The following is a 12,451-nucleotide window of genomic DNA, read 5'->3' on the forward strand; positions in this document are numbered from 1 at the left end:
AACTGCCATGAAGCTAGCAATGATCAAGAGGTGATCCTGAACTCCTACTTACATCAAACATAACCCCAAAACCGTGTTCACTTCCCGGACTCTGCCGAAAAGAGACCATCATGGCTACACACGCGGTTGATGCATTTTAATTCGGATCTGGTGTCAAGTTATGTACAACCGGACATTAACAAATTCCCATCTGCCACATAACCGCGGGCACGACTCTCGAAAGTTTATACCCTGCAGGGGTGTTCCAACTTAGCCCATCACAAGCTCTCACGGTCAATGAAGGATATTCCTTCTCCCAGGAAGACCCGATCAGTCTCGGAATCCCGGTTTACAAGACATTTCAACAATGGTAAAAGAAGACCAGCAAGACCGCCCGCTATGCCGACAAATCCCGATAGGAGCTGCACATATCTTGTTCTCAGGACACACCGGATGAGCAAGACGTCAGGTTGGCATAGACCCTAGTTGCCCAGGGGGCGCCGGACATTGCTCGGTTTGGACTAGCACTTAGAGAAGCACTGGCCCGGGGGGGCTAAAATAAAGATGACCCTCGGGTTGGCCGACCCAAGGGAAAGGTGTAGGTGGTGGTGAGGCAAATGGTAAAACCAAGGTTGGGCCTTGCTGGAGGAGTTTTATTCAAAGAGAATAGTCAAGGGGGTCCCATAAATCACCCAACCGCGTACGGAACGCAAAATCCGGGAACATAACACCGGTATGACGGAAACTAGGGCGGCAAGAGTGGAACAAAACACCAGGCATAAGGCCGAGCCTTCCACCCTTTACCAAGTATATAGATGCATTAATTTAAATAAGAGATATTGTGATATCCCAACATAATCCTGTCCACCATGGAGCAATCTTCAACTTCACCTGCAACTAACAACGCTATAAGAGGGCTGAGCAAAGCGGTAACATATCCAAACAACGGTTTGCTAGGAAGGGTGAAAAGGTTAGGGGCCGACATGGCAATTTGGGAGGCTTGAAGAACAAGTGATAGGTAGCGCAGCAAAGCGATAGAACGAGGCAACTAGCATAGCAATGATAGTAGTGAGATCCAAGGTGACGGTCATCTTGTCTGAAATCCCGCTAGGAAGAAGAACGAGTCCATGAAGAAGACGAACGGGCGAAGACGAACCAAGCGTAGACGAACGAATCCTCACGATCGCAACGAAACATGAACTATCGAGAAGAAGCACACAACATGGTAAACACACCACACATAGACAAGACATGATGCACAACAAGCATGATGCATGACAAAGCTACATGAAGCTACTCATGGTAAAAGATGATGCAAACAAGAACAACACATCAAGGCAAGTTTAAATGAGGCCGGAAACAACATAGTACTAATCCGGTAAGTCCTCATATGCAAGTTCAAAGTTGGTCCAGATCTGAATAAACCTTATGTTCAAGTTGTTAAACAGCAAGTTAATATGCATCAAGATGATCTACACGAAATTTTAGTCAAGTTGCATATAAAGTTCATTTGGTTCGGAGCTACGGCCTAGAAGATATGAGCAAAACAAGTTAAACATGGCATTGATGCAAAATGCACTCAAACCTCAAGCAAACACTCTCAAAACAAGGATGCAACATGATAATATGAAACTACATGCAATTCTAAGCAAGTTTCATATAGAGCACACTCAAAACAGAGCAACGGTTCAACACATACACATGAAACAAGATATAGCAACAATCTGTCCAAAATAGCAACTAGGCATTTAGCAAGCATCAAAACAATATTCTAAAGCACCTCAACACAATAACAAAAGACATGGGCATGAAGTACAAGTAAAGCATGACAAAACAGGAACACTGAGCTATCTCCAGAAATCAATAGAACATGCTCAAAAGGTCATGGCAAGATTGCAAATAATAACAGTTTCACTCAACAGAAATAACATCAGGTTGCAATGTTTAGAGCTAACAAACAGCATGCTACAAGACCTTAACATGGAAAACAAAGGCATGGCATGCTAATAATAAAGACAAAGAACAAAACTCCCTTACTGAACTAATTCCAAAGATAAACAGAAAATATAGTAGGATCCATGCAAACATGGCAAATGATATGACAGATTCAGACATGGCAGGAACAACAATAAGTAGGCATGTTGATGAGCTTGTACAACTCATCACAGAGCAATACATGGCATGAAAAGGTGACCAAAAATAAGATGACATATTTATGAAGGGAAAAATGGCAAGAGAAAGTTCATAGGGTGCATAGATCACTAGCAAAGCTCATGGCAAAACTAAACTTAATGTTAATAGGCTGACAGCAACATTATTTAGCAATTTTTGGGCATGATTACAACAAGCTACGGCAGGATATAAATGCAACCAGGGGCATGGATGGATATAGCATGACATTTATAACAAAACATCCTTAGTGAACATCTCCAGATTATGCATAGAATGACTTGTAGCAGCAGGTTAACATAGCATCATGATGTAGCAGATTCAGCCTAGCAAAACAGTAACAGCAAGTACCCTACTTCACGAGCTCGATGCACTCACTACAAGATTCACAAAAATACATTGATAGCACCATAGTAAACATGGCGTGATGTAGCTCAAAACTCATGTAGACATCAAGCTCATAAGATGCACACACAAAATGCAATGAGAAAGACAAAACAACAAGTTCTGTTAACAGACAGCAGTTAACATCATATAGCACTCTTGCAATGATGATAAGGGCATCAAGATGAACTCTAACAAGCAGGGCATAATGGAACAAAATGAAGAGCACCTCATGATGAACATTTTTATATATCATACACGTAAAACGGAGCTACAAGCAGAAAGTTACGGCATCACTAACATGCACACAATATGTCAAATTTCAGGGACGGCAGTTTTTCGAAGTCAACCTCGCGTTGCACGGAAATCGATGCGGCGGCGGATCTCACCGGATCTGAGGCGCCGGCGGCTGGAGAAGTCGGGGACGGGGCCGGGGAGGCCGGATCCAACGTCGGCGGGGTCGGTGGTCACCGGAGGAGGCGGCACCCGCGGGCACCGGCGCGGGCTCTGGCAGCGCGGGGCCGGGGAGGCGCGGGCGGCGTGCAACAGGAAGGCTGGGATGGCGGCGGAGAGCTCCGTGGCGGCCGCAAAGCGATTGAACGAAGCAACTAGCATAGCAATGATAGTAGTGAGATCCAAGGTGACGGTCATCTTGCCTGAAATCCCGCAAGGAAGAAGAACGAGTCCATGAAGAAGATGAAGCCACGAAGACGAACCAAGCATAGACGAACGGATCCTCACGATCACAACGAAACGGGAACTATCGAAGAGAAGCACACAACATGGTAAACACACCACACATATACATGACATGATGCACAACCAAGCATGATGCATGACAAAGCTACATGAGGCTACTCATGGCAAAAGATGATGCGAACAAGAGCAACACATCAAAGCAAGGTTAAATGAGGCCGGAAACAACATATAACAATTCCGGTAAGTCCTCATACGCAAATTTAGAAATTGGTCCAGAACTTAATAAACCTTAAGTTGAGTTGTTAAACAGCAAGTTAAAGAGCACCAAGAGGATCTACACGAAATTCTAGTCAAGTTACATATAAAGTTCATTTAGTTCAGAGCTACGGCCTAGAAGATATGAGCAAAACAAGTTAAGCATGGCATTGGTGCAAAATGCATTCAAACATCAAGCAAACATACCCAAAACAAGTATGCAACATGATAATATGAAACTTCATGTAAAATCAAGCAAGATTCATATAGAGCACACTCAAAACGGAGCAACGGTTCAACACATACACTATACAAGTTTAAAGGACAAAATGTCCAAAATAGCAACTAGGCATCTTGCAAGCATCAAAACAATATGCTGCAGCATCTCAACGTGAAAACAAAAGGCATGGGCATGAAGTGCAGGTAAAGCATGACAAAACATGAACACTGAGCTATCTCCAGAAACAACTAGAACATGATCAAAAGGTCATGACAAGATTGCAAATAATAACAGTTTCAGGCTTAGCAGAATTAACATCAGGTTGCAATGTTTAGAGCTATCAAACAACATGCTACAGGAACTTATCATGGCAACCAAAGGCATGGTATGCTAATACTAAAGGCAAAGAACAGAACTCCCTTACTGAACTAATTCCAAAGATCAACAGAAAAGATGGTAGGATCCATGCAAACATGGCAAATGATATGACAGATTCAGACATGGCAGGAACAACAATAAGTAGGCATGTTGGTGAGCTTGTACCACTCACTACAGAGCATTTCGTGGCATGACAAGGTGACCAAAAGTAAGATGGCATATTTATGCAGCCAAACATGGCATGAGCAAGTTCATAGCATGCTTGGATCAGTAACAACAATCATGGCAACATTGAACTTAATGTTAACAGGCTGACATCAACATTATTTAGCAAGTTTGGAGCAAGTTAGCAACAAGTTAGAGCAGGCTATAAATGCAAAAAAGGACATGTATGATAGAGCGTGACATGTGTGACAAAACATCCTTAGTGAACATCTCCAGATTATGCACAGAATGACTTGTAGCAGCAGGTTTACATAGCATCATGATATAGCAGATTAAGCCCAGCAAAACAGCAACAGCAAGTACCCTACTTCACGAGCTCGATGCACTCACTACAAGACTCACAAAAATACACGGATTCCAGCACTGTAAATATGGCATGATGTAGCTGAAAACTCATGTAGACATCAATCTCATAGGACGCACGCCCAAAATGCAATGAAAAAGACAAAACAACAAGTTCTGTTAACAGACATTAGTTAACATCATATAGCACTCTTGCAACGATGATTTGGGCATAAAGATGGACTCAAACAAGCATGTCACAATGGAATGAAATTAAGAGAATCTCCCAATGAACATTTTGATATATTACACGCACAAAACAGAGAAGCACACATAAAGTTATGGCATGATGAACATGGCATCAGAATGCAATAAACTGGGCACTTAGACAAAAATATACCAGCACGAAAACGGGATCGGGCGGACCCGGGACGGAGGGATTCGAGACCGGCGGGGCGTTTGGATTGGCGGCTTGGTGGATCTGGTCCAGGCCGCTGGATCCGGCTCAGTGGCGGCGGCCGGCAACGACGGCGAAGTCGCCGGAGATGGCGAGGACGGAAGGTCCTGATGAAGCTATGTACCTAGGGTAGGGTCATGGACCTGTCCAAGATACCCTCCCCAAGGACATCTCTAGAAGAAACCACCTTCCAATCGACCATGTTATGTTCCACTCGACGGACTCGAAGACACTCGACCATGAAGCCAATCACTCGACCGCCAGGAGATCTAAAGTCACTCTGCACGCAAACGGTCGGTCATTAAGTAGCCTTTATGGTCATCATAGCACTTTATTTGTGGCATTACCAGTAACGCCCTACCTTAATGTACCTTAAACCCATCATAACTGAGGGCCGGAGGGGTCTGGCGAACTCTATATAAGCCACCCCCCTCCTCAGTGAAAAGGGTTCGCACCCCTGTAACTCATACTCATATAATCCAGTTGACCGCCTTCGGGCTCCGAGACGTAGGGCTGTTACTTCCTGCAAGAAGGGCCTGAACTCGTAAACATCTTGCATATACAACTACTCCATAGCTAGAATCTTGCCTCTCCATTCCTACCCCCCTATTCTACTGTCAGACTTAGAACCACGACAGTTGGCGCCCACCATGGGGCAGGTGTCTTAGCGACTTATTGGAGAAGTTGTGATTTTTCCGATCTCCTTCATCATGGTTTTAGGCGGAGTTTTGGTCAAGGGCCCGCGAGATCCATCTCGGCGCGCTCACGTTCATCGCCGACGACTCCGCTTGGCTTCATGAGGCTCAGCTCGACATCGACACGCTCCCCTTCCGCGGGGCGATGCACTTTCGTGCGTGCGTCCGCGGCGTCCTCCTACGACAACCGTCGATCCAGTATCGGTTGGCTCCTGTGTCATCCTCCCTCCCAGTCTCCCGCCGGCGCAAGCGCTCCGGTCGGTCGAGGCTTCAGCGGTGGGTGAGGCATGCGGTGGCTTGCTAGTCGGCCACCCCCCAAGTCGCGGCGATCGAGCCCGACGAATCTCTCTACGGCCTGTTCGACCTGTCGACTCGCTCTGCAGAGACTGCATCCGAGTGCGACAGCAGTGATCCAGCGGCAGAGGTTCTGATGGTCAATGGACCATGCAGTCCTCCCGGCTTTCCCGGTGCCGACGGAGGTGATCCGGTGCGGGTCCATGAAGAGTATCAACCCGAGCCCCTCACTTCGCTGCAGAGGGAAGAACTTCACCGCCGGAACATGGATGCGCTACACACTCCTATTGTCGGAGAAACCCCCGAGGCTCGTGCCTTGGAGGATGCACACTTGGCCAACTTGGCTGAGCGCACTCGACTGGCGAACCTCCAGCGAGCACTCGATGAGCGTGCGCGGCAACAGATTCCAGACTCCAGTCGACGTCAACTCTTTCCACCATCGACTCAGGTATATCGAACTCCGATTCAGAATCTAGCAGCTGCAGCCCGCATAGCAGAGTCAATTCAGCCTTCCCAGTCAGAGGCTGGCAGAGATTTGTTGCAGATCAGAGCATTACTCCGGGCAGCAGGAGATCAGAATTCAGCTGTCTCATAGTCATGAAATAGGATTCACAGCAGATCCGTCGCTGCGAATACAGTCCAGTCGACCCATAGCCCAAGATCGCCCCCGAGGCGTGAGGAATGTGGAGACCAGCATGATCAGTACAAGAACCGTGAGCAGTATCAATGATCGACGTCGAGTGCGCACCCCTCCCCAAAGGGGTGGATCGTACGCGCCTCGACAGCAGGATGACAGACGTCAACACAGTGTTGGGCGAAGGATTCTAGTCGACCCCAGGGAACCAGGCTTTGATGCGAGATCCATTATCGTTCAAGGTTTGGTCGATAGGAATAGAGCTCACCGAGAAGGTCATGACAGAGATGTGCCTACCAGCAGCAGAGTACACGTTTCAGGGCCAGAATGCTTCAGCACAGCCATCAGGGCCGCGGTGATTCCTCCCAACTTCAGGTTGGCGACTAGAGTCAGTAAGTTCACCGGTGAGTCCAAACTTGATACTTGGCTTGAAGACTACCGAGTGGCTGTTCAGATTGGTGGCGGCAACGATGAGGTGGCCATGAAACACCTGCCTCTTATATTGGAGGGTTTGGCCAGAGCATGGTTGAATCAGTTAGCACCCAGCAACATTTACACTTGGGAAGATCTTGCCCGAGTGTTTGTCAGAACATTTGAAGGAACTTGCAAGCGACCGGCAGGGTTGACAGAGCTGCAATCTTGTGTGCAGAAGTCGAATGAAACTCTGAGGGATTACATCCAGAGATGGATCACGTTGCATCACACGGTAGAGAATGTATTTGATCACCAGGCAGCCTGTGCCTTCAAGGAAGGCGTTAAGTATAGAGAGCTAAAACTAAAATTCGGTTGAACCGGAGACATGTCTCTGAGTAGAATGATGGAGATTGCCACCAAGTATGCCAATGGTGAAGAAGAGGATCAGCTCCAGAGTGGCAAGCACAAATCAGTCGCCCATGAAACCGGAGGAGGGAACTCCAGTCGGAAGCAAAAGTGGAAAGTCGAGCCAGCTGCTCCTGGAGAAGCCTTGGCCGTGACTCAAGGAAAGTTTAAAGGGAAGCCCAAAGGATCTTGGAACCCTAAGAAGGTGAAGGACAAGGAAGGGAATGACGTGATGGATTTGCCGTGTCACATTCACACGAAGAAAGATGAAGAGGGTAAATTCATTTACTCGAAACATACCACTCGACAATGTCGGCTCTTGATCCAGCAATTCCAAGGGAAACAGCCCAAAGATAAGGAAAATGAGTCAGACAAAGTTGAAGACAAAGAAGATAGTGATGATGGATATCCCGAGGTCAATTCCACCCTGATGATTTTTGCTGATGTAGAAAGCAAAAGTCGATTGAAAGTTATCAATCGAGAGGTGAATAAGGTTGCTCCGGCGATGCCCAGTTATCTGAAATGGTCTCAGACTACTATCACATTCGACCAGTCCGACCATCCGACACACATAGCCACCCCTGAGAGGCAAGCTTTGGTGGTCGACCCAGTCGTCGAAGGCACTCGACTGACTAAAGTCTTGATGGATGGTGGCAGTGGCCTGAATATATTGTATGTAGAGACGTTGAAAGGGATGGGCATTCCAATGTCCAGACTCAGTACCAGCAACATGAGTTTCCATGGAGTCATTCCTGAAAGAAGGCTGAGTCACTCAGCCAAATTGCTCTTGATATGGTTTTTGGTGATTCCAAGAATTATCGCAAAGAAAAGTTGACGTTTGAAGTTGTAGATTTCTAGAGTGCTTATCATGCTATTTTGGGCAGGCCAGCTTATGCACGTTTCATGGCTCGACCATGTTATGTATGCCTCAAATTGAAGATGCCTGGTCCCAAAGGTGTGATCACTATTACTAGCAATCGGAAGAAGGCAGAAGAGTGCTTTCAGAAAGGCTCAAAGATCGCCGATGCTCAGATGGCAGTGGTAGAGAAGCAGGAATACCAGAAAACTGCAGATCCGAGTGATTTGTTATGAGCCAAGAAGCCTGCTACGAAATCAGCGTTTCAGTTGTCTGGTGAGACAAAGCCGATTCACATTCACCCGACCGACCCCAGTGCTGCACCGACTCATATCTCAACAACACTCGACTCCAAATAGGAACAAGCGCTCCTCCAGTTCCTCCGTGAGAACTGGGACATCTTCGCATGGAAGCCTTCTGACATGCCGGGAGTTCCCAGGGGGCTGGTTGAGCACCGTCTACGAGTCGACTCAAAAGTGAAACCTGTCAAGGAACATCTTCGATGGTTCGCCGTCCAGAAGAGAAAGGCCATTGGTGAGGAGGTGGCTCGGCACTTAGCAGCAGAGTTTATCCGAGAGATTTACCACTCAGAGTGGCTCGCCAATGTTGTCATGGTCCCCAAGAAGGACAAGTCACTTCGCATGTGCATTGACTTCAAACATATCAATCGGGCCTGCCCGAAAGATCATTTTCCTCTCCCCTGCATCGACCAAATAGTCGACTCGGCTGCGGGATGTGAGCGCCTGTCTTTTTTAGATGCCTATTCCGGTTACCATCAGATCCATCTGTATGGACCCGACGAGATCAAAACAGCTTTCATCATTCCATTCGGGTGCTTCTGCTATGTCACCATGCCATTCGGCCTCAAGAATGTCGGAGCCACGTTCATGAGGATGATTCAGAAGTGTTTTCTCACTCAAATCAGTCGGAATGTGGAAGCATACATGGATGATATTGTGGTCAAATCACGGAAGGGTTCCGACCTGCTGACTGACCTTGCTGAAACATTTGCCAACCTTAGGAGGTATGATATCAAGCTTAATCCATCAAAGTGCACATTCGGAGTTCCTGGCGGAAAGTTACTCGGTTTTCTCGTTTCCGAACGAGGAATCGACACCAACCCAGAAAAAGTTGGTACTATACTCCGAATGAAACGCCCTGTGCGTGTGCACGATGTCCAGAAGCTTACTGGATGCTTAGCCGCTTTAAGTCGATTCATCTCTCGCCTCGGTGAAAAGGCATTTCCTCTTTACCGACTGATGAAGAAGTCAGACAAGTTCGAGTGGACTCCCGAAGCTGATGCAGCGTTTGCAGAGCTAAAAGCCCTGCTCTCCACCCAGCCGGTGCTTGCTGCCCCAATCAGCAAAGAGCCTTTGCTGCTTTACATTGCAGCCTCAGGACAAGTCGTCAGTACAGTACTTACGGTCGAGCGGGAAGAAGAAGGAAAAGCCTTTAAATTTCAGCGCCCAGTATATTATCTTTCTAAAGTTTTGGCCCCATCAAAGCAAAGATATCCTCATTATCAGAAGCTTATATATGGGATTTATATGACCACGAAAAAGGTTGCTCATTACTTCTCTGACCATTCCATTACAGTCGTCAGCGATGCTCCATTGTCAGAGATTCTACACAACAGAGATGCAACCGGTCGAGTGGCAAAATGGGCGATTGAACTCCTTCCCTTGGATATCAAGTTTGAGGCAAAGAAAGCCATCAAGTCCCAAGCAATAGCAGATTTCATCGCCGAGTGGATGGAACAGCAACTGCCGACTCAAGTTCACTCGGAGCACTAGACCATGTTCTTTGATGGCTCTAAGATGTTGAATGGTTCCGGTGTTGGTGTAGTGTTGGTTCCCCCCGAGGAGATAAGATCAGATATGTGCTCCAGATTCACTTTGATTCCTCCAATAACGAAGCAGAATATGAAGCACTTTTGTATGGGTTGCGTATGGCCATTTCACTCGGCGTCTGTCGCCTCATGGTTTATGGCGACTCAGATTTGGTGATTAATTAGGTGATGAAGGAGTGGGACGTCAGAAGTCCAGCCATGACTGGTTACTGTAATGCAGTGAGAAAGCTAGAGAAGAAATTCAAGGGGTTAGAGCTCCATCATATACCCCGACTGAAAAACCAAGCGGCTGATGATTTGGCAAAAATAGGTTCCAAGAGAGAAGCCATTCCCAGTAATGTGTTTTTGGAGCATATCCACACACCATCAGTTCAAGAGGATCCTTTCACTGAAGAAGCCCCGCAGCCAAAGAGTGTCACGGATCCGACTGAAGTTGAGGTCCCAGCTGTGGTCGACCTGATCATGGAAGTTTTGGTCATCAATCCCGACTGGACAGTGCCGTACATCGCGTATATCCTAAGGAAAGAGCTCCCAGAGAACGAGGAAGAGGCTTGACAGATCGTCCATTGATCCAAGGCCTTTACTGTGATAAAGGAAAAGTTGTACAGAGAAAGCGTGACTGGAGTCAGTCAGAAATGTATAACACCAGAAGAAGGTCAGATAATTCTTGACGATATCCACTCTGGGACCTGTGGTCATCATGCGTCTTCTCAGACCATTCTGGCTAAAGCATACCGAGTGGGGTTTTACTGTCCAAGGGCAAATGAAACGGCGAAGGAAATAGTCGACAAGTGTGAAGGATGTCAGTTCTATTCCAATATGTCACACAAACCCGCCTCAGCCTTGAAGACCATTCGTCTGGCCCTTTGCTATTTGGGGATTGGATATGGTTGGACCACTGAGAACTGGCAGGAGCGGCTTCACCCATGTACTGGTGGCAGTCGACAAGTTCACTAAGTGGATTGAAGCTAAGCCTATCAAGAATCTTGATGCCGGCACTGCTATCAGCTTCATGAGAGAGTTGATATTCAGATATGGAGTTCCGCACAACATCATCACCGATAATGGGTCAAACTTCGATTCCGACGAATTCAGAGCTTTCTGGGCTTCTCAAGGCACGCGAGTCGACTACACTTCTGTCGCTCACCCCCAGTCGAATGGACAAGCAGAAAGAGCAAACGGTCTAATTCTCAAAGGACTGAAACCCCGGTTGATGCATGACCTCAAGCACGCGGCAGGCGCATGGGTCGATGAACTTCCATCAGTTCTTTGGGGATTAAGGACCACCCCCAATAGGTCGACTGGACGGACTCCATTCTTTCTAGTTTATGGAGCTGAAGCAGTTCTGCTGAGTGACCTACTTCACAATGCACCCCGAGTCGAGCTCTACACTGAAGATGAAGCAGAACAAGCCCGATAGGACGCAGTCAACCTTCTCGAAGAAGAAAGAGAGATGGCCATGATCCGATCGACTATCTATCAGCAGGACTTGCGTCGATTCCATGCCAGAAACGTGAAGAGTCGAGCCTTCCAAGAAGGAGATTTGGTCCTCCGAGTGGATCAGCAGAAGCCACACAAGCTTGCTCCTACTTGGGAAGGTCCCTTCATCGTTACCAAAGTTCTCCACAATGGAGCATACCGTCTTTACAATGTCGATCACCAGATTGACGAGCCACGAGCTTGGAACACGGAGCTGCTCCGCCCCATTTATACTTAAGTACTCACTCGGATGAGATGTAATAAAAGTATCTCTGTAGTTTGTTTATCAAAGACAAGAATGTTATAATTTTCCCAATGATTGTTGTTACTTTTTGTTTACGTGAGAAATCCCCCAGTGGGTGGCTTAGCTGCGAATCCGTTTCGCCTAAGTTTGTAAAAAAATCCCTACCGAGTGGTAAGCCCGCCTCCCACTCGGGGGCTTAGCTGCGAATTCGTTTCGCCTAAGTACTTGAAAATCCTACCGACTGGTGAGCCAGCCTCCCACTCGGGGGCTTAGCTGCAGTCCAGTACTCGCCTAAGTATTTAAAAATCATACCGAGTGGAGAGCAATCCTCCCACTCAGGGGCTTAGCTGCAGTCCAGTACTCGCCTAAGTATTTCAAAATCCTACCGAGTGGAGAGGAATCCTCCCACTCGGGGGCTTAGCTGCAGTCCAGTACTTGCCTAAGTATTTAAAAATCCTACCGAGTGGAGAGCAATCCTTCCACTCGGGGGCTTAGCTGCAGTCCAGTACTCGCCTAAGTATTTAAAAATCCTA

This window comes from Triticum aestivum, chromosome 6B, assembly GCF_018294505.1.
Source record: "Triticum aestivum cultivar Chinese Spring chromosome 6B, IWGSC CS RefSeq v2.1, whole genome shotgun sequence".
Taxonomy (NCBI): Eukaryota; Viridiplantae; Streptophyta; class Magnoliopsida; order Poales; family Poaceae; genus Triticum; species Triticum aestivum.